The 24,225-nt window shown below is 31.8% G+C and overlaps 1 protein-coding gene across 1 annotated transcript in view; it reads left to right on the top strand.

Moving 5' to 3' along the window:
* LOC115240533 (F-box/LRR-repeat protein 14) overlaps positions 1-19,573 on the top strand; it is a 90,930-nt gene extending 71,357 nt beyond the window's left edge. The window contains exon 2 of the mRNA XM_029815744.1: positions 14,472-19,573. The gene's annotated coding sequence lies outside the window, so the exon portion shown is untranslated. The remainder of the gene's footprint in view (positions 1-14,471) is intronic.
* Positions 19,574-24,225: the final 4,652 nt, after the last annotated feature.

The raw sequence follows: 24,225 nt of genomic DNA, 5'->3' as shown, positions 1-24,225 counted from the left end.
AGAGAGAGAGAGAGAGAGAGAGAGAGAGAGAGAGAGAGAGAGAGAGAGAGGGAGAGAGAGAGAGAGAGAGAGCAATGGAGAAAGAGAGATAGAACATCTGTAGTCGTTGGCGTCGGATGATGAGGGAGAGAATACCGTAGGGGCTGAGAAAAGAAGCGAGAGAAACAGGCAAAGGCCCTTCGCATGAGTCTCTTCTCTTCTCTTCTCTCGCTACCCTAGGTTAGGTGCTATTGTAATCGATTGGAAATGCGGGACTTCCCCTGATCCTTCTTTCTCTCTTTCTCTCTTCTCTCTCTCTCTCTCTCTCTCTCTCTCCCTCCCTCTCTCTTTCTCTCACATACACGCACGCGCGCGCGCACACACACACACACACACTCTCTCTTTCTTCTTCGACCCTTGCCTGCTATACTCGTTACTCATTGTCTGGCAACCCCCTTGCGCCGAGTACGAAGACATATGCATCGACATACCATCGTGTGCACATGTTCAACACGATACAGGCGCATGGACACATATACACGCACGCACGCGTGCACAAATGCACATACAATAGATGGATGGACGGAGCATTGGGGGGCGCGAGATATAGTTTGATTTGCTCACCGCGGGGTTAAAAGCGAGAGACACCTTGTGCTTGCGACGTTTCTTTGAGCGGATCCAACCGTCCGACCTATCATAAAGTGTCCAGCAAGATATCCATGCTTTTGCTTTCTCTTGTTTACGAGATTGCCGTGTTCTCCGTTTTTTGATGCGAAATCTTATTAAATGATTTTCTCTAACTTGGATTAAAGATGCTGTACTTTCTTCTAATAAGCACTCTTTGGGTAGCTAACAGAAATTCTTTAAGATACTTGTATAAATTTGAAATAAAATTGGTTTTGTAATTGCTGAGAGAATGAAAAAATGGTAAAATAAATATATTCAAAAGATTAAAAGATCTATCCCAACTAATCCAAGAGATCAAAATTTAAAAAACATTTAACAACCATAACAGGAAACTTTTTGTGCTCCTTATATAAAAGAATATTCGTTGCGTTATATATATAATACTATAAAACAGAGATGAGAATTAGTTGCAACTTTTAGCCCGATTTTCGTAACTAACACCCACTGCCCCCTTCTTGTCGCTCGCATGTTAGCAACGAGTTGCGGCGGGCCGCGGTGCCTCTTCCACCTGACGCCTACCGTTGGCCACGTCTATCGTAATGTGAAGGGACCTCCGTACACTGCATGTACACGAGAGCAGACACAGATTCCCCACTTGTAAACGCCGCATAGTTATTCCCATCTATTATAGCACTTTCCGCACAATAGATAATTGTGCACCGGGTCCGGATGATCACCGCACAATTAAATTTTAAACGAAACATTAGTTTTTTCGAATATTTTAAACGGGACCACATGATAAAACGGTGAACTTTCTGTCCACGGCACATGCGACAACGATAAAGATTGCACGGCACGGAAGTCATCCAAAGACTAAAGTAAAGACTAGATTCATTAGATGATGTAGTTAATAATTTTTTTGGGGTTTTCCCGATGCTTTCCATTAGTAATGTCATCAATTTTTGTCGAAGAATTCTGCTGAATTGCCTTTAAAACTTCTCTTTGTCGATCTAAAATACTCAATCATTTCTTTTGTCAAATATTATTTTTTTAGATTAAAAAATTTATATATATTATTTAAGGATAGTTTATATATAATTACCTCTGGACTCTTGTGTTGAAAAAATGATTGGTGCTGTTATTATTAAATCAGGGACAACGTCTAAAACATTTGGATCAACTTTGTCTATATTTTTTTTTGTGGCCTTCCTCATGTGAGAAACCTTGATTGTCTTTTAGCTGTTAATATATTTTTATTTTGCTGTTTTAAATTAGACCAATACTACTTCAACTGTTGTACATCTTTCTATAATATAAAACATTGTCTATATTAAAAAGAATTTATAAAACTGTAAAAATAATAAAATAAATTTAATATATACTAATATCTTAAACAATCACTTCATATCAATTATTCATCAATATATAATTTTGAATGTGAATATTTAGTAAATTATTGTAATTATGCATTCAATTAATTATCAGAGATTGTCAAAAAAGACACACATTTCCTTTTCTTTAAAATGTAATAAATCTTCTCTTGTACACTATTTTCTATTTAATCATACTGTTTTATTATTATTTAAATCCATTAAGATGATTAAATTCTTATATAATTGTTCCAACTTTTTTCAGCAGTGGTTAATAGTATTCTAAATCTTTCAGCAATAGTGAGTCTATTTTATTCTGGTTACAGCTAATCAGGTAGCTATAGCTATATCATCTCTTTGAGCTGTTGTGTATAAACTAGAATGGTATTGAATTTTAACATATTTTCCTAATGAAGCTCTAGAAGCATTTTGTCGATTTGAAGAATTAATTGCATCAAATATTTTTTTATGCCAACAATATACTTTATAAATTGTTATTGCTTCAGCTTCATTGAAGTTTGTAGCAGATGGAATTGGTAATAGAGATCCAAATGTCGACATACACATAAAATTATGAAATCCATTAGCAATGGAATGAGGAGGAATAGTTGTAATTATGAGTAAATGTCCTTGAGAAATTTCTTTAACTATGAAACCTGCAAAACAAGCTGATATTCTTATCACTCTTTCCATATTCTGCAAAAAAGTTCGCAAATCATCAATAGATTTTCTTTTGATCTTTCCTATGATGATCCTCTCATAGTATCCAATGTAGCCAAAGTTAGCATATTCTTTTTATAAGTTTCTTCTCCTATATTAGCAACATTAGCATGCTTATGTAGTAAAGTTAACAATCTTAATGGATTGAATCCTTGGATTGAATCCTTTCATATTAGCTACAGATACTGGAAGATCTCAAATAATATATTTTCTTCCAGTAATCTACCTATATATATTTTCTGAGCTGCAATATCAGCTGTAGTTACAATTATTTATTCTGCCATCTTGTAATGAAGATTAAAGCTTATTCAATGAATTTTAAATATGAAGAACTAGATTAATATAATTTTTAATGAATACTGTCTAATTGAAAGAAATAAAGTGTTATACTAATATAATTTAATACCTTAGTAGAAACTAATGAAGAGTTATTATATTTCTCTATAATAATTGATCAAGCCACTGATTTCTCTTTCAATGTGGAGGAATTTGTATCTTTGGATTCAATTACATGTTTGTACTTTTTTAAGATTTCGAGGAATATTTGCTTTTCCAACTCGGAATAAACGGTTCTCTGCTTGAACATTGTTTTCCTAAAAGAAATATTTTTAAAAAATAAAATTGAAAAATATAAATGCAAAGGATTTTTATAATGAAATAGATAAAGATAATGTTTTTCTCGTTTAAATAAATTTACAGTAAATATATCATATGATAGTAATATATTACATCTCAATATTATAATTTCTCTCAATTTTCGATTTAGTAAATTTACCTTTTATTAGAATTTGGGCAATGCATTTCTGGATTATGTTACAAAACATCCTTCCCGAGGAAAATTTTACAGCGTTTTGGAATTTAGCCCTGGTAGCGAATATACACATTTCTCCATTACGTATTTATATACTTGTAGATATTGAATGTCATTGGTCATATTTTTAAGGAATCCCGAACATTTCCAAAATCGGGTACTTAAGAACGAATTTTATTAAGGCAGTCTTAAATTTCAACTGGATTCTTTAAGACTCATCTATGCATATAGGACATTTTCAAGATAGTTTTGGACACCAAGGCAATCTCGACGAAGACTATCTCAAGACAGATTTTAAACAACGTCTATGAATTCTGCCCTAGAACTCGCAGGGGGGGAGCATAACCTCCGTCAAAAGTACATACCAGAGATCAAAGCCCCTCCTTGCCGATAAAAAATCGCGAATGATTACGATATTAGTAACGTCAGATAACACATAAATAAGACAACAGATTTTCAACGAGGCTAATGATGCATCATTCAAACAGAATGTCTGTCTGTTTTTATGTATTTCATTTTCGAAAAGGAACATTCGTATAAATATACGTGGATCCAAACATGGAAAAAATTCAAAGATTGAAATTTTTAACTATAAGAATTGGGTAATTTGATATATTTAATATCTTAAAAAATTCTACCCCTTTTTCTGGCCACGTTTTTAGCGAAAGATCATTTTATAAATCACAAAATTTTGCCTGAAATTCTAAGTTTTGTTCTTCAATTTGGACAATGAGAAAATTCTTTCGATTTTATGTTTACTACTGAAAACACTTATAATTTTTTAAACGAAATTGTTATATATTTCAGCGCCAAATAAAAATTTCTAAATTTTTTCATTTATATAAATGTATAGTTTTATCATATAATTAGAATTTTCGGGTTGGCAAGGGTTTCTCGTCAATTTAATCTACACAATTCAATGTAAGGCTATTTTATTTGACTTTGTTGTGAATTCAATCCGATCAATTATTAATATTTTATTTATATGAAATATTAATTTTACCCATGGTTAAACATGGTACACCGTATGTGATAAGATTCTTAGATTCTGCAGACAAAGTCTAAAATAAATAACTTATTTTAATCCATATTATATAAACTGCTGCTATACACGTAAAATATTTTGAAATTTCCATAATTACAATTAAATTATTTTTTATTAAATGTTGTTTTACTGTTGTTTTATTATTGTTGTAATCATATAGAGGATTTCAGAGCTCTACCAAGAGCTCTATTCAGGGTTATACTTTTGATTTTAACTATAACTTGAAGTTGATTCTTTTGCAACATAAATATCGAAAATATCAAAGTCAAAGTTGATTAACTTTTCAATTGTTAACATAATATGTCCTTGTAATTAATTATTAAATTATGATTGCACAAAATAAAACTGGAAACTAATTAGAAATATTCTCGTAATCTTAATTATATATATACATAAGAAAAATCCATTTTCTATAAAATTTCCCTTATTATAACTTTATAATAATTCTATTCAATTATTCATAAATCAGATATCAAAAGACATGGTAGTGTCTTATATATGATTGTGTTTTTATATTTGTAATAGAGGTCATAATACAGATTGTTTCACTTAATTTAATGTGTTTTTATATTATTTAACTTGCAAAACGTCGCATCATCAAAAATTATACACAGTTATTCATGTCCACGCAAAATAAAAATAATAATTACGAAAAAATAATAATTATGAAAAAATTACATGTGACGAACAGTGTGCATCAATTCTATGGCTGACATTCTCATATTCTCTGTAAGAGCGACATTGCACGAGATCTATTAATAATTCATCTCCATATTTTTGAGTTTGTGTTAAATATTCAGTATCTATGTCAACATTATCGATCTCTAAAACTTTTTCTTACATCGCGTAAAATCTTCTTTTTTTTATAATAATTATGAGTCATAGCATTGTTCGTCCGATTTCGTGCAAAGAAATGTAACGTCAAAAGATCATCTTGTCTTCTTTAGGTTAAGTGGCCCGTATTCATTCAGTCGAAACTTATATATGTGTAAGTAAAACTTAAGTAAATGCTTAAGTTTGCGTCTTGATGCAAACTACGCTTGAACTTGAGTCGACACGAATAAGATCTACTTGACAAAGTCGGACTTATTTAGGTCTTGACTTAATCAGGTTTTTGATGATTCATAGTCGCAACTTATTTATAATAAATATAATCTTAAGCATGAACGTATTCATAGTTATTTAATACGGACTTATAGAGTAATAAGATCGCAAATAAATTTTACTTCGGCAAGTCAAGGTTGAATATGACTTAAGTATATGCTTAATTGGATGATTTTAAAACCTCTGTGAAGTTGGCACCCCATCTTTTAAAAAACTAAATTTTTTTCAGAGTTCTGAATGCACCTTTAGACATTTCATTTTGTGAAGTTAGCACCCCCAAGATTCAAAAATGGTTTTTTTAGCTTAATTTGCCAGAACTATTTTTAAAATTAGTAAGGAACTCTAGAACTTTTCGGGGTGCATTCAGAACTCTAAAAAAAATTTAGTTTTTTAAAAGATGGGGTGCCAACTTCACAGAGGTGATTTTAAATACAGTTGCACGAAGCAAAATATTATCAAAAATATATTTATTATGTACAACCAAATAATTAATTAATTAACAATAATAGAGTTCATTTATTACGATTTATATTTACTATGTATTTCAGTTTCTGATAAATCAGATGAAAATTGTGTTGGTGCCATTTCAAATAGATTCGGTGCAACGAGCGCAATATATGAATCAATTTCAGAAATTTTTTTCTCGGGGACATCTTCTGTAGCTAATCTTTCTTGACGTTCTTTTGTTAAAGCATTTCGTTGTGTCGCTTTCATATTTGCCCATAATTTTTTTAACTGTTGTACCGATTTCTATAATTAAACAAAGTAATACATATACGTTAAGCAATAATATAAGAGAAATATTATAATATTATGACTTAATATTAACATAATATTATATACATAAAGATTTAGTTAAGTTTGATATTTTACCACTAGTAGAAGAAAGACTCGCAATATACTCATTTTCAATAATTACAGCGCTAATTAAAAAAAATGGTTTTGTATATACCATTAATTTCTGCTTCAGTCATATAAGGTGAAAATAAGACTGGCGCAGTTTTCATAAGATGAAACACAATATTAACAATATCAGGGTCGATATATGTTTCTGTTTCTTGTGGTCCTCCATCAATTGTCATACGTGACTGTTTCTCTTTGTTAAAGCTTCTTTTTAACATTGTTTTAAGTTTGTCCATAGTTCTTTTAATTGTTGAACAATTCTCTATTAAAATATTTTATGTAATATTACATGTGTGTATGTGTCGATGCACAATTGTTTGTCGTAATTCTTACCTTTTGACAAATTAAAATTGATTCATTACATATTTTGCTCCATGCGACGTCTTTTTCTTTTAATGTTTTAATGTTTCATTACTTTTTTTTAAATTCTATTACTAGAATTCTATTAATTCTATTATAATTCTATGCTTATACCTTTCAAGAATCTGAAGAAATATCTTTTTTCTACTGATATGTAGTGTTTGCTCTTGTTAATTTTCTCTTTACACTACATTCTATAAACAAAATTGTACTTTAATTTTAGAAATCTTAGAATAAATAATTATCACAAAAATAAACCGTTTACTTACTTCAACGACATCTGCCAAATTAGCAATGAACGATACAATAGCCATGGCTAACGTAACACAAGATGGTATAAAACTGCGCCTTGAATCTAATATTCCTATTGGAGGAACTAACAGAAATATTACGGAAATAGCCGACTCGAGAATAAGCATGATCTTCATTAAGTAGATCCCAAATCAAATAAGACTTACTTGTGCGAAAACTTCATCGCGAAGATCGTTTTATTTTATGACTATGGAATCTACCAATCTTAAGACGGTCTGAATTGAATAAGACAGACGATGTCAAGATCGTCTTAAGTGTTGACTTGAGACTCAACTATGAATACGGGCTTAAGATTACAATCATAATTGATAAGACATGAGGTTCCTTTAAAACATGAAACTAAAAATGTAAAATGAAAATATTTTGGTATCATCATTATTTTTAATGTTATTCTGTTTAGTATGAGAGATTGATATTTTATTCTTATTATTCATAAAATATTTAAAGGCTGAATTAAGTTATTATACAAAAATCAGTTGACTTTTCCCCATTAAATTTCATTCATTGAAGCATTTACAGTTTAACAGATTTTCATCATAAAAAACATACTATTCGAATGAATGATTGCAGATAACGTTCGTATTTTGAATTTTTTGCTATTTTATTAAAATTTGCATAAAAATCGATATAATATGTAGAATTTTACTTAAATTCATTTTATTCTTTCATCATAAAAACATGTTATTTTATCATGTTACAAATAATCGTATTTTGAATTTTATTTTAACGTTCGTATTTTGAATCTTTTATATCTGTGGATGTCAGTTGACGTGTCACGATTTTTCTTTGTCTTTAATCGATTTAAAAACATTTGGGATTTAAACACATCTCCGTACACAGAAAACTACAAACCAATAATTCCTGTCCAAACATTAATACTCCATCGGTGATCCACAGTTCTCAGTGTGGATTAACTTCGCACAATAATGGAAATTGTGCCTATTAATGGTTCCATCATTCTTAATGTTGCTTCATCTGACCACAATACAAATCGGAAGAAGGCAGAATCTCCTTCTAATTTATTTTGAGCCCATGTACAAAAGTGGATCCTCATGTTAAAATCATATTGCGATATCTTGCGAATTCTCGGAGTAGCGATATACGATATAGAACTTGTTTTTCCTAAGTATTCGCGACACTGAAGATTGGCTAATACCTCTATCACGGGCAATATCTCTTGTGAAGACATGTGGATTTTCAGTATAATTGCGGCCAATACATCAATAGATACATTTTCGTTTTTAACTGCAACATTTTGTTTTTGTTATCTTGGCTCAGGCTTAACATTTTCAATAGTGCATTTCAATAATCAATTTGTCAAACGTGTAAAAACTCTTCGTCCGAAATGACGACGATTTGGAAAGCGTGCAGTGTACAAAGCAGGCGCTTGCGTAGTATTTTGTCTGCATTCACCGTAAATCATTAATATATCAAAAGCTTCTTGATTAGAATATAACATTTTGAAAAAATTAGATCATTTACAACAACAAGAATCTTTGTTCGCGACGTGATTTGTGTACTTATCGATTGTACAATTATAACTGAAATGTGAATATCACCTCATTTTGGAATAAATACGAGGCGGGAGCTCAATGGATATTTCCAAAGGAATGTCTCCAAACAAATGAATCAGTAGAGGTGGTCCTGTATTATTTCCTGCGAGATCACCTGACTTAATATGTTTGGATTTTTATCTCTGGGGAAGAGTGAAGGAGTTAGCTTACTTTCAACGTCCTACCACTCGAGAAAATATGGTAGAAAGAATAAAAAATATTTATCGCGAAATAACCACACAAGAAGAAGTGCAAGCAAGTTTTTCGCGAAGACTACAGGCATGTCTGGATTAACATAGTGAACATTTTGAACACTTACTAAATAAAATAATTGTTTATAACACAATTTTTATAAATTATTAAAATATTTGTTCATGTAAAAATAATATTTGTTTTGTCAAACGGTGGCGTTTTCTTTCAGGTTACAATACATTTTGAACATAAAATTTAACATAACTGTGTAATCTTATTTTTATATACTTATATACTATCTTTTTTCTTTCGTTTCCATACAATATCGAAAACTGCATCTATTATATCATTATCAAATTTTAAACAATTAAAAGATTTAATATGAATTTTGATATTGCTGGCATAAGAATCTGCCTCATGGCATATTTAAATTGTAATGCATTTGGATTATTGTTATGACCATGTCGGCTTTTTATTTTTGCAAATAATATTTCCAAATGGTCTTGTGAAAATTTATAAATTAATAGATACTTATAATATGGTCTATTATATATCTGTTATTTCTAAGATTGATTTTACTACAGATTCTAACCTACATATAAAAGTTTTCCTTTCTGTATGTATTAATTTTATATCATCTGAAGTTTCTATATTAAACAAATAATTCAGCTTTTCAAGGATTATTTGTTTTAAATGAGCCAAACGATTTTTTGTAAGAGGTTGTTTAAAGCCTTTACCAAACGAATTTCTACTATTCAATAAATCAAACAACCAATTATTTCAATAAATTTGATCGTAGCATCACAATTTTGAAATTCTTTCACATCAGCGTTTTTCAAAAATTTAATTGCATTTGCTATAGAGGAACTTAAAGTATGGACAGCATATTGAACTTTCATTTTATTTTGCTTCCAATTGATGCATTGTGAATTTAACTTATTTTTTAATTTTAATGTTAATTGAACTGAATATTATGTAATTTGATAATATATTTCCATTTAATTTTATTATTTGCAATGCAAAAAACTTTATATTCGGCTAAAGCATTTCGAGCCAATTGTAATAATAAAAAGATTGGTTCCAAATTTTCATTCTATCTTATTTTGTTGATATCCTAACAACGGTTGAATTTTCGAAAAATATTCTAATATGAAAGTTATAAAGCTCATTGAGTACTATCGATGGAGTGATTACAAAGTACCCCTTTCCATCTAAAAGAATTTTTTTTTATTATCGGTGTGAAAAGCGGACATTCAAGGTTATTCAAGGTCACTAAAGTATGTGTTCCTACTTGTCCTACAATTTTTATAATGGATATCATTCTCTATCTCTAACCGTTTTCGAGAAAAACATGGTGAACTTTTGATCAGACCCTGTATATATAGGCTATATGTAGGCTAGATAAAGATCAGGATGAATTAATACACTTTAATTTATAAAAAATAATATATTCAGTCGAAGAAAACAATCGATATATGTGTCTCATAGCAAAATCGAGAAACTCTTCGATCCCGCTCAAACATATTCGAACTTCAAACGTGCGTGTCCCTAAAACAAAATGCTATCTAATTCCGCTTTTCTCAGCGGCAAAACATAATACACCAAACACACTAGTGACTAACTAAACATATATTCCTTACATATAGTATACGTAACATTTGAAATCCACGTCAAAGCAAGAAGCGCAGAGAGCTCTCACAATCAGATGTAGCAATATCTCTTCCAGTTTGATTGTGATCAGTGTCATATCGTATGCATTTTCTCTCGAAAAGTTTTTGTCATTTTGACGCTAGCTTTCTTGTGAAATCTATTTTAACAATTTTCGATTAGTACAATTTTCAATTACTTCAACTTGCAGTCGCAAACACGAATCACAGAAAAATGAAAAAGGCAGTAGGAGTCAAGCGACAAATGTTAATGCGCAAAGTATCTTCACAATTTCATTAATATATTTAAATTATATAAAAATCAAAAAATTAATTAATTTAACAATTTAACAATTTAATAAATTTGGTTGATTAAATTTTTTCTGAAGTTCTAATCTAAAAAAAAGATGAAGTAATTATTTACATTAACGGACACCTCACTGATGACCTTGACCTTCACATATGTTGCTGATTAATATTTTTCACTTTGTTTTATTTGGCGGTCTCGTATAGTTTTTGAAATATTTAGTGAAAAAGATTTACTGAATAAAACGTAATTTTCCGACATCATATACATTTAATAGAGCGTACTCTTAGCAGATTTATTTATTTAAACGTGGCAAATAAAATGCATGGACGGGGGAGGGGCTCCGCCCCTCTCCCTGCACCTACACCCCGAAAAATTTTAACCTAACCCAAACCTATATCTGATTTCACATTAAAATTAGATTTGGGTAAGATTATAATTTTTTGGAAGGAAGAGGGTGCAGGGATAGGGACGAAGCCCCTCCTCCACCCATGCGTAAAAGTTATAATTTTTTGTATTTTTATAATTTTGATAAAAGATCGAAGTTTCCAATTCTCTATTCGGAATTTTAACATTTTGTATATTTAAATAATTAAAAATAAGAATCGCGGGCAATTGATCTTTTTACGAATAACTCGATGACTGATTAAATAATCAGTCAATTTCTTCTCGTTATTGACGATGCTAAGAAATTAGTGAATGATGCATGTTGACTACATGAGGGACGATTAAATGACCTTACTGAATAATACAGATACTCGAAATATATTGTAAACAAATATCTGATACAAGTAGTTTGTATATAGGTGTATAAGTGTATAGGTGTTTATTAAATAGATATTTAATATTCTCTTTTAAATGTGTATGGTACCAGAAAATTACGTTTTATTCAGTAAACCTTTCTCGTTAAATATCTCAAAAAATATACGAAACCACTAAATAAAACAAAGTGAATATTTATCAGCAACCTCACCCTCACAACATATGTGAAGGTCAAGGTCATTGGAGAAGTGTCCGTTAATGTAAATAATTATCAAAAATAAATCAATAAAATTAATAATTATATAGCTATGTAATTACACAAATATTTTTATTTGTGTAATTTACTACTATTCTAAATAATATTTCTATTTTTGTTCCTAAATATAATATTTTTCTGAACATAAAATATGTTTTATTGTTATAATTTATAAAAATATTAAAATTTCTACGTTTATTGCAATAATATTTTTATAATCCTATAAGACACCAAGTGCAAGAGAAATTTTCGTTGTCATTAGATCATTATGCATTCTTTGAAAAGAGATAAAAGTAATCTCTCTCGTCAACAAAGATAATAAGTTGCATTGTATAACTCTGAATAATGTTGAATAAAACTATGACGCGCAGTATATGCTTCTCTCACTCCTATTAAGTTAGCTTTGATTTTTATAATTTTTACAATTATTTTCTATGGATTTAAAATAAATTAAATAAAATTTCTAAATTTAATTTAATAAATTCAAAAATATATTGTTCTAACATGTTGGCGCATATCACCAAATCGGTGTTATGAGCGGATCTTAAAATTGTCTTTTATTGTGTCTCATGACAAAAAATCTAAAGGGAGATTCAAATCATCCCATTGTGTATCCATTTTGGTTAATCTATCACAGTTAGGAAATTTTTAATTCAAGATTTTCTTGTACTAATGTGTTATATGCAGACTGACCGTTTCATGTTTTTAATAAAAGTTTATTTAAAAATATGTTCCAACAGATATGTGAACAAGATGTCGGATAAAAGATCTGCACATTTTTATCTAGAAAAGAACCAATGATAATACATCATTAACAATTTCAGACGTTTACACTCTGCTGTTACTGATTAACTTGTCAACTTCTCGGATCTTTTACGGTCCGATAATGTATGTTTCTTTTCTTTTTAATTGACACGTTCATGATTTTTAAGAGGCTTCATCGATACATTATTAAAAAATAATAGATTGTTTTTAACCGGCCCTAAATTTATGTATGTAGTATATCCAGCGAACAAAATGTCACCGTCAGAGACGAAAATAATGACCGTGACCGTAACGATGATTGTACATGAATAGAGATGAGGAAGAAAGAAAGAAAGAGGCGCGTATAGAATGAAGTATAGAACGAAGGGGTAAACGAAGAAAGACAAATGGAAAATTCACTCTAGCAGTTTAAGCTATTTTCGTTGTTCGTTGTTATAAGCTTTTATATTAAAAAACAAAAACGAATTTCTTCGGACGGAAGTGTTACCTTTAGCGCGCCGAATTCGTGATACGATTGCGTGTTTCCGAGAGAGATGTATGAGAAAGGGGGGAAGGGGCGAGGACTGCGTATCGTTGTATGTGATAGCTGCGTACTAATTAATTACAGCTGCGTAGATTATCGATCCAAGCGTGTACGCCTCATATCGCGTACTGATCCGTCAGTTTTTGTTGATACGGTTACGTTTGTATGTGTTTTTTTTTCCTCATTGATTTGCGCATCAATTCTGCTTCTGCCAGAGCGATTAAACTAGAAATCGACGATAGTTTAACGAGATATTATTATACCGTCATTAATATACAAAGAGGGCATACGTATCCCGGAATTGATGGACATATAGAGTTGTTCGTTGTATAATACAAAACGCGAATTTTTTCTTATCAATAATATCATTAATTATTGTTCCGCTCGATATTTTAACAGTTAAACGTGAAATTAAGATTTTGTTAAAGAAAACTCGGTTTGTATTTCAATAACGAATAATCTCTTGTATAATCCAGGAAAATTATTGTCATCTGAACGCACAAGACATTCACTTTTTGTCAATTCTGGGGGACGCTTTATTTTCATAAATAACATTCGCCATTTTTTCATTGATATAAGCGAATTATCAATTTTGTTATCCTTGTTAGCAGGAGCGGATCTTTATCGCGAAAGGATTTAATGGATTTTCAATTTCTGTATTTATTCTAAATCTGTCGTCTCCGCGAAATTTTCAGTTCCATTAATGACTAAAAACGAAATAAAGAAAATAGTAACAATGCTTTTGCTTTTCCGAGACATTTCGATCATTTCTCATGCATGTGGTCAGAATTTTTATAAAATAACCCTATTTTTAACTATTTAACAATTATGATCAAACTTTCTGATTGATTCGTATATAAAGAATTACTATAATAAATTAATATAATGTTAATTATTAGTTGTGATTAATTTTATTTTATCATTGTTATAGTTATTATTATTGTAACATTATATATTATGTTATTGTTTATTTATAAAAGTTATTTGATACATTGTATGAGAAATTTATTTTTTTTTGAAAAAAATCACGACGGATGATCGTTCAGAAAAATATTTTGAATTTTTGAGCTTAAAAGAGCAAAATTTATATATTTTGATTTAGGATCAAGTAACCAGCGAATTTCAAGATGTCTCGGGAAAAAAGTCTCTCTTTCGCTTGCTAGACTTAAAAGTATTATTTTCTTTCATTATTACATTGTTACACACAGTGTGTCAAGTGGTTAACTCTGTTGACAGATCCGCTCGTGTTCAACAACAGCAGCAGCAACAGCAACAACCTCGATGTAATGCTAACATCTTACACCCGCCATTTGCGAACAGCGCGAATACTTTCGCTGGCGAATAGTTTAATTGACAGGATGCCAAATGTTAGTTCTAAGTAGTCCTCGTAGCGAATTACTCGTCTTAACGAGTCCTCTCGCGCGGACTTTGCGTATCGCATCACAGGGCAATATTGAAGTTTCGCATCTTCATCTGTCAAGGGTGGGGAGCAGGAAAAGAGAAAAAGAGAGAGAGAGGGGGGGGGCGCTGCGATCGCGATCATGAGATTCTTATGGCCTTTTAAATTTGTTGCTGCGAAAGAGCTGGGACAAAAATTTGTGCTTTGCCCGCTGTCAGTTTTTGGAAAAATAATCCTACCATCAAAATTTTTTTTGGAATTTTGTTTGCTGGAAAAATTGTACAATAAGTGTGTATATGTATATAAGATTATATTTTTCAAATTATTTTTATCATATATATATATATATATAATATGCAAATCAGCACAAATATATTTAATCGAACGTTATAGTAACAGATTAAAAAACTGACGTGATGCGAAAGTATATTCCAAGCAGAGTCCATTAATTATGCTTTGGGATATTAACTCCCTTGATACAAGAAGGGTTGAGAAATTCGATCGACGAACGTTTGTTGTCGCGCGGACGCGAATTTCCTCTGAGCTGCTTTGAAAAAATTTTTCTTGCTTACACAACGACACGATAGTTAATCTTGGAAGATCCACTCACCCATCGACGACGAGATGTAACTTTGTCATGCGAAATGGACATTCATATACAATCGTTTCTCGCTAAATTTTATTTCGCGAAGAAAGGATTATTTTTGTCATCGAGCAGAGCATTATCATCGACCAATCAAAGCGCGACTTGCGCTGTACGGACGAGGTTTACCCTACATACGACGATTACGTGGAATACTCATACACATACACATATTACGTGCATATCCTGTACTATATGTCGTAATGCGCAAGTATAGATAACGTCGAACATATCTTATATTGCAGTATGTTTTCTTTTTTTTTTTTTACATACATACAATTTCTCAAAGATTCTTCAATACTGATTATACGAATTTTATGCGAATGTTCGTGTCGAGAAGCAGTAGGCAATTAAATCGTGTTACAACTGTCAAAAATTTCCGACTTTAATCTCATCATTATCGTTATGTTAGTAGCTTGCAAAAGACACGATTTTTACGAAACTTATATATATTTTCAACTTCTCAAGAAAATTTATTTGCGCCATAAAAAGATAATAATTTTCAACGATGTTAAGGGTGTAAAATTCTCTTTTACGAAAAAATTATTTTCGCATTCGTGTAGATATAGTTAACGAAAGCGTGAGTGAAATTTTCAAAGTATCATGTCGCGATGAAATATCACAGGCAGACAGGATGAGGTTTTTCATACGGGACTTACACAAATTGTTGCTTGAAAGCCTCGCGCGATCTGTAACATTCGATAAACGTTCATACGAGTTACCGCGGTAAATGTATCTCAAACGATTGCGTGAAAAAATATTTATTCCGCGTGTTTATTCTCTGATATTTTTTATCTATATTTATTTTCGCGATACACGCGCGCGCGCGCGTACACACACACACACACACACACTTGAATTATTAAGATAAAAGACTTCATTCTTTTGTGTTTTATCCAAGGTAGTCGCTGTATAATTGAACTTTATTAAGATAAAGCATGACACATCACATAGACATACACATCTTTAAAATTTTAATTAATTTAAAAAATCGCGCAGTACAAAAGAAGGCCCCTCTTTCTATAATTCGATTAAAAAAGTTGTCCGACTGAATATTTATTAATTATTTCGAACACTATACTCTTGACAGTCTAATAAATCTTTTCTCATTGCATCAAATCTCTTTAATTTTGCACAATTATAAATAGACGCATAATCAATTAGGTATATAATTTCCAATCTTTCGGCGTTATACATATCTCAAAGAAAAAAAATGTAATTAAAAATTAATTGTCAGCATATTACAATGCGTTTTATGTAATTAAGAATTAATTTAATTATTGATTGATAATTGAACAAATTAATATATTCAAAAATAATAATTTAATTAATAGTTGGGACAACATAATTACAAATTAAACTACTAAGTTGAACGGTTTACGTGATTCGGATACTAATTGAATGAATAGTTAAAAAGTGTATGCACATTATCGTTTAATAATTTAATTAACAACTGATAAATTACATCTTTAATTAACAATAATGAATAATAAATGTAAATAGATTTTTGCTCACGCAGCTTCAGTTTTAAACATATTTTAATTATTGAAAGAGAGCACATTGGACATAAGAATTCCGAATAAACTATTCGGTAGCGTCCGACGATTAACAATAAGTCGTGTCAATCGCATGATCTCTTTTTATACAGTGTGAGTCACTAGAAATTACCTTCTAAGATATTTTCATAAATATTTGATTTTAGACAAAAAGATTTAAGACAAAAGTTAAATTATTTTGAAAGGGCTCTATTTTTTAGTTGGCTTAATCTTTTTTAGGTGTAGACCTCAAAAAGTTTTGAAGGTCATCTTAAGATTTTTCAAGGTCATCTTAAGATTTTTCAAGGTCATTTCAAGGTCACTCCACAATTAAGGTGTGTCATAAGTCGTTCGATTCATCTTTTTATCCTCTACAATTATAGTTGATTAAAAATAAGGCTTTCCATTTAAAAAACTTGAGATGATCTTCAGAACTTTTTGATGCTTGCACCGGAAAAAAAACACAAATAAGATGACCAAAATGTAGCCCTTTCAAAATAATTTAACTTTTGTCGTAAACCTTTTTGTCTAAACTCAATATTTATGAAGACGTTAGAAGAGTTAGAAGACAATTTCTAGTGACTCACCCTGTATATTTGATGTCGTGATGCTATCGGAGCGCGTCGCTTGATCACTTTTAATTTATTCACCTATCCACAGAGTAACTTCGATTTACGATATTGTGCGAATATTTAAAATGACGATCGGTATTCGAAACGAAGCGATTGATTGGTCGATGTATTGAAGTAATTGAAAATCGCCATAATTATGAACGGGCAAAGCGATTTTTTTTTAAATTTCTCTCTCTTTCTTTTTTTCCATTGCCTTTCGATTATTTAGTTCGACAAAGTTGTAAGTATAACTTATATTGTATTATATATAGGATATGCATATAGACCGTGGAAAATACCTCGAGTGTTTGAACGTAGCATTGTAAGTAGCTTACATACGATGGACGCTGTGATGAAGATACTTCAAACATTTCGACGACTAATGTTCTCGCGGTCGTACGCCTTGAGATTCAACGTTAATGCCCTCTCGATCTTCCCTTGGACTCGCGAGGGATACATCGATATCGTCTCGATCTTTCTCTTTCTTCCCTTCTTTTTCTCATTATTTTGATCAGCTTATGGATATCTCTTTGAAAGAAAAAAAAAAAATAGCGGGTGTCGCCATAGTTGTTATCAGTATCGTGTAGAGAGAATCTCTCTCTTGTAATCTCTTATTTTTACAATGCACAAATCGCGCATCTGTCATTTCTTTTTAAAATATGATAAAATATTTAGTAAAAGCGATCTCACACACAATATATTATTATACAGTAATACGGTGAAATAAATTATTACGAATTTAAAATATGATATTAATATTTGTTTCTCGATAGGAAATAACATATTGAATAATTAAAATAAGAGAAAATGCAAGAGACACATTCTCTCTCTCTCTCTCCCTCTCCATCTCTTTACAAAGATTCTGTTTTTATTCGTTATGATAAATCGGGAAAAATGTAATTTCACGCATGCGTCAAAAAACGATCCGTCATGTTTATCCGCAAAAATTAAAAAAGGAAATAATCAGTATAAGAGATGCATTCTTTCGTACCTATTACATCGGAAATTGAATCCACTGAGATTACGCCCTTTCCTAAAACTCCGCTGCGAACGATCGCTGATGATAGTAATAAAATCGCGATCGACGAACGATCGACACGACTCGTTATGAATCATGTATACGCGTGTCTCTCCGATCTCGAATCCCCCCTTCCTCCTCCTCCCGTCTTTACCCTTAAGAGAACGTTCGCGTTTTAATCGGTTCGAACCCGGAGAGAATCCTTGCGTCGCGAACGAATTCCCGACCCTCATTCACGCAACGTGTCCTCCTCTACTCTATATCACCGAGCGAATCGTATCGTGGTGCGACACTCGGTGCGAAAGAGGAAACGCGATCGATACCGAAAGAGAGAGAATGATAGAGAAAGAGAGAGAAGGAGGAAGAGAGAGAGAGAGAGGGGGAGAGAGAGAGGGGGAGAGAGAGAGAGAGAGAGCGATCCGTACCTTGAGCGAAATTCGCGACGTACCATTGCATGAGCGAGGCTTAAAAAACCCTTAACCCGAAGTATCCGAATAATTTCAAAAAAGGCGAAGGAGGGGGGATCTCGAGAAACTTTGCGGGCCTCTCGAATCTCTCTGTAAATAATCAGCATAGTAAACGTTATGCGTGTATAATAACGATTACGCGACGTCATTTTGCGAAGAATTAATATTTATTCATCAGATTGATTATAATTATTGAATATAATAATTTATATTGTTTAAAGAAACATTTATTTATATCTGATACCTTTATTATAATCATAAATTGGCGAATTTTTTTAGCAATTTTATATCTCATGAAAATCTGTCGACAATTTTCTGCAAACTCTCCAGATCGTTTTGCAAAATCAAGACAAAGTGGACATTTCGGGTTAAGGTAACGATATTTGAAAACGTCAAGTAGACTACAGCGCGTATGTATATATATATATATATACATACATACATGTGTGTATAGACAATATGTATGTGCGTATGCGAGAGAACACGAGCGGAATTCGGCCTGCTGATCACTCCGTCCGCGATAGATACACTGTAATTATATGCATTTGTAAATACTCAATTGACGAAGTACGTTAGGCAAAACACGACACGTACGCATCGCGTAATTGTAAATATTAAACATGGAGAAGATATTTGTTAAATATAGAATATGTTACGTTTTTCAAGAAACCATGTGGCATTCCGTTTATTTCCACCCGTTATATATACATGCATTCCTATATCCTATAAAAGGAATTCCTACAAGTTTCCATCAAGAAATTTTTCTCGATCCTTTCTCAAGGACAACAGTTGCTATATACAATAATTTTGTTATATAGGATAATCCAAACTTGCCGTTGCATTACTTGTACACTGTAAAAAAATTTTCTAAAAATTCGGACACATTTTTGTCTAAATTTTCAGATCTAAGTGTCTGAAAGAAATTTCAGACAATCTGTCTTAATCATCAGAATCGTTTTTCTAAAAGTTCAGGAGAGTGTGTCTGAAAATTCAGACAGCATTCTGTCTGAAAATTCAAATAGTGTATCTGCAAAAAAGCTGCAGACACTTTGTCTGAAGTTCCAGTCAATTTTTTTACAGTGTATTTACGGATCTCCTGATATCGGTAAATACTTCTCGTGTTACAGACAATTAAAAAAAAAAAATTGATTTTCATTGATCGAGTTAAGATTTGTGAAAAAAGAATGAAACTTTTGTTGAGAAAAGACAGATTTCAAGATCGATAAATTTGACCAAACAACTGGCATAATTCTGGAACATTCTACATAACAAAGTTCAAGTATCTTATTATCTCTTGTATTCTCGATAAGAATAACAACACGAAGAAGAACGAGAAAGAAGCAGGGAAGGTAAGATATGCGCAAGGTAAATACAAACTATCTTCTATCATCACATTTTCATATTCACTATATTTGTAAATTACATAAATTATATATACGCTACATACATATCGATTGCGTCGTCGTATACATATATTGTTTACATATATATATTCAGGCAACGTACACAGTTGAAAAATTTGTGTTTTCTTGTTAAAAAATATGCTGGTTAAAATTTAACACATTTATTTGTTAATTTAACATATTGCTGTTGTGTTAATTGAACTGAAATGTTAAATTATTAAAACAACTGAAAAAAAGCGTAGAATAGCACAATGTGCATATTTTTAATTTTACACAATAGATATGTTCCGTATTATTAGTGACAGGATTTATCTGTTAAAATTCAGAGAAAAAATGTTGATTTTATTTTATTAGAAGTAAGAGTGACTACAGACCGCCAATAACTTTTTTTCTAAATTAATTTTATCATTAAAAGAATGTTCATTTTTTACACAAAATTTATTTCAAATTAACTATAAAGTTTGCATTCATTTTGTGTTGAAATATTAACATAGTATTAACGTCACCATTTAACGTATCCATATTATATTAAATTAACATAAAAATTTGTGTGATATGTGGATCATGCGATAATTGTTAAAAAGTCAAATTTTCCAACTGTGCATAACAGCGGCTGATCAAGTCGAGTACTTATTATTGCTTAATCAATCGGCGCATTAAACGTGCTTTATCGCGCGCGTTGTGATAAAAAGCGCTCGTTTATAAGGCGGCCCTGTTGTGACAATTAACGGACGCGTCTCGCGTGCAATTAGCCGACAAGCCCCGAACGAATATTTCTTTTTCAGTGAACGATTAATACATAATATTTTACACGGATACACACACACACACACACACATACACATACATACATACGTGCGAGTGCGACGCGTGTCTCGACGATCGAAACACGCGCGTGTTTTACGATATACGCCATTAACGTAATTACGGTGCCGGCTTCCGCACGCCACAAGCCGATCGCTTCTTGTTGCGAGGCGGCCACCCCACGTTCGTACAATGTACACGCGTGGTGCGAACTAACACATCGAATAAAATGTATTTCATTCGAAATTAGCGCGCCCTGATTTTACCGAGCGCCAAGTCCACCCGTACAGGCGGAAAATTAATTTGCGCCTTCACATAAACGCGATCTATAAATGGAAGCGCGGTACACACGATATCGATGGCTTTTTTCATATGTATACATTCTACGTTTATATAATTATTAGAAAGTACGCGTATACGCGGTAACGGAATTAGACGGCTCTCGGCCCTTGGCACGAGGAAGCAGGTCAACTGGATTTTTTTTTTTAGCGAAATTCTTTAGAAAGATTAAACTACAACTCGCGTTTTTTTTTTGTAAAAATAATTTTTTTTAGGATTTCTTTTTTCAGAAATTTAAGTAATTTTATATACGTATGTTTTTTGTTTTTTTTTCTTAGTGGTCGATCTTAAGAATAATGCGTAGTTATCTACTAGGGCTGGTGATTTGCTTCGAAGGCTTCGACATTCGAAGCTTTGAAGGTTCGAAGATTTGAAGCTTTGGCACTAAAATCTTTGAAGATCGAAGTTTCGAAGCTTCGAAGAATGAAAATTATACAATTATTAATTTAATAGTAATAATACCGCGATTACTATCGAGGTACACATTTATAAAATTATATGATAAAATCCGAGTAAAATTTCTAATGATGCAATAATTAATGTTGATATATTTTTTGAGCATATATATTAATTCCTTTTATTTACAATATTTTTAATGTTCCCTGAATTCGCCATTCGCATATATTTTTCGAAACTTCGAAGTTGTCAAAAGTAACAGTCCTATTATCTACGGTAATGTAATTGAATGCAGAATATTCGTTAATTGGTCGTTTACTGGTGCGTCTTGCCTAACGCAATTTGCATATGTGTATTTTTACTGCCTAATGCAACTGAATTATGCATCGAAAGCGCCATTCGCTTATAACACACATATCATTAAAAGTATGTTCGTACAATTTTGTTTGGATAATTTTATTTAAGAAACATCGCCTTCAGATGCACGCAAATCACTTCTTAATATTAAAAAGAAACTGCAGAAGCAGTATTTAAAAAAAATTTGAGACGAAGTATTCTTTGGAAGGAACATATATACATACATGAAACCTGTTTCTAATACACAGTTGGAAAATTTGTGTTAAATTCAACATATATCGCATGTCCCAAACAATCCACATAAATTTTTGTATTAATTTAACATGATATGGATATGTTAAATGGTGACACTAATACTATGTTAATATTTCAATACAAAAATTAAATGCAAATTTCATAATAATTTGAAATAATTTTTATATAAAAACAACATGTGTAATTTTATTGACGGTCTCTAGACACTCTCACTTTTATTATAGAATAAAATCAACATTTTTTTTTTGTAAATTTTAACAAATAAATTCTGTCACTAATAATACGGACCATATCTATTGTGAAGAATTAAAAATATGTGCATATTATGCTATTTTTACACTTTTTTCGGTTGTTTTAATAATTTAACATTTGAGTTCAATTAACACAACAGCAATATCATAAATTAACACATGAATATGTTAAATATTTAACACAAAAATTTTAACCGGCGTATTTTTTAACAAGAAAACAAATTTTCCAGCTGTGTAGCATATCTCTGGCAAAAAAATTTCTTCCTCGCTTCTTAACATCCTTTTTAATTTTTAACTACTAGGCTCGCGCGCAAAGGAGAATTTTTTGTATATTATCGAAACGGAGTCTTCAATTATCGGGAGTGAATCGAGATAAATGCATTAAAATGAAATGCACGCGTGTGCGAAACATCAAGGATCGCGATGTATTCCAGGGTTTTCATTATCATGAGATATTAGTTCGCGTCATTTGTTATGCGCTCGCCCTTTGCCATCCTACGGAGTCTCCTGTAAATGGCGCTGCTCGCTATACGTTCGATCGATCGCGAAACAAACATTATAAAATGACACGCGACGCGAGAGAACGATATTCGCGCGGCGGCGGCGGCCGACCGGCCACGCGAATGCGGATGACATATTCGCATGGAAATGTACAGCCCCCGCATTAATTTATTCTACGTTGCCGTTATACACGTGTCGCTAAACGAATATTCATTACGATTCCTACACCCTTTCCCCCGGTCGCGAAGACGGGGAAAGAGAAAAAAATATCGCGTATCTATTTATATATCTCGATAATAATTATATATACGTTGCGCGCGAAATTATTTTCGTCCCCCGCGCGCATCCTCGGGCGATTTACAGGCCGCTTCGTGCGTTTTGGGAACAAAAAGAGTGTATCCGTCACGAGTCTGGCGCGGGGCAAATGATACATACAGGGACAATAACGGATACCGTGTTTTTGGTATTGAAATCAACATTGCTTAATAGACAAATTATGCATACCAGTTAATTTGACTATACGACAAATTTCTTCTTCTATATTTATATATAAAAGCGAATATTTAAAAAAAAACCACAGAACATATCTATTGTGTAAAATTAAAAATATGTACACATTGTGTTATTTTTACGCTTTTTTTCTATTGTTTTAATTATTTAACATTTGAATCCAATTAACAGCAATGTTAAATTAACACATGTGTTAAATGTGTTAAATATTTGGTAAATTTGCATAAAAGGTTACATCTCACCGATTTTATCGCCACTTAAATATGTTGTAGGGGAGATTCTTCTGAGTAATTCGCCGCAAGAAAAAAGTGGGGGAAAGCATTCGTTCAGAAGATATGACAAATTAAAGTTTGATATTAAAGTTTGTGTATGCTGTAATAATCTATTATTTTTTTATTGAAAAAGGCTTACGACTTTAACGCGTGGACGGAGGAGGGGCGGGGCCTCTCCCCCTGCACCCCCCACCCCGAAAAAATTTCACCCCAAAGCTACAATTTGGGT

This window comes from Formica exsecta, unplaced genomic scaffold, assembly GCF_003651465.1.
Source record: "Formica exsecta isolate Colony F162 unplaced genomic scaffold, ASM365146v1 scaffold44, whole genome shotgun sequence".
In the NCBI taxonomy this organism is placed as follows: domain Eukaryota; kingdom Metazoa; phylum Arthropoda; class Insecta; order Hymenoptera; family Formicidae; genus Formica; species Formica exsecta.
Note: the sequence above shows the minus strand (reverse complement) of the source record. Positions and strands in the feature narration are given on the sequence as shown.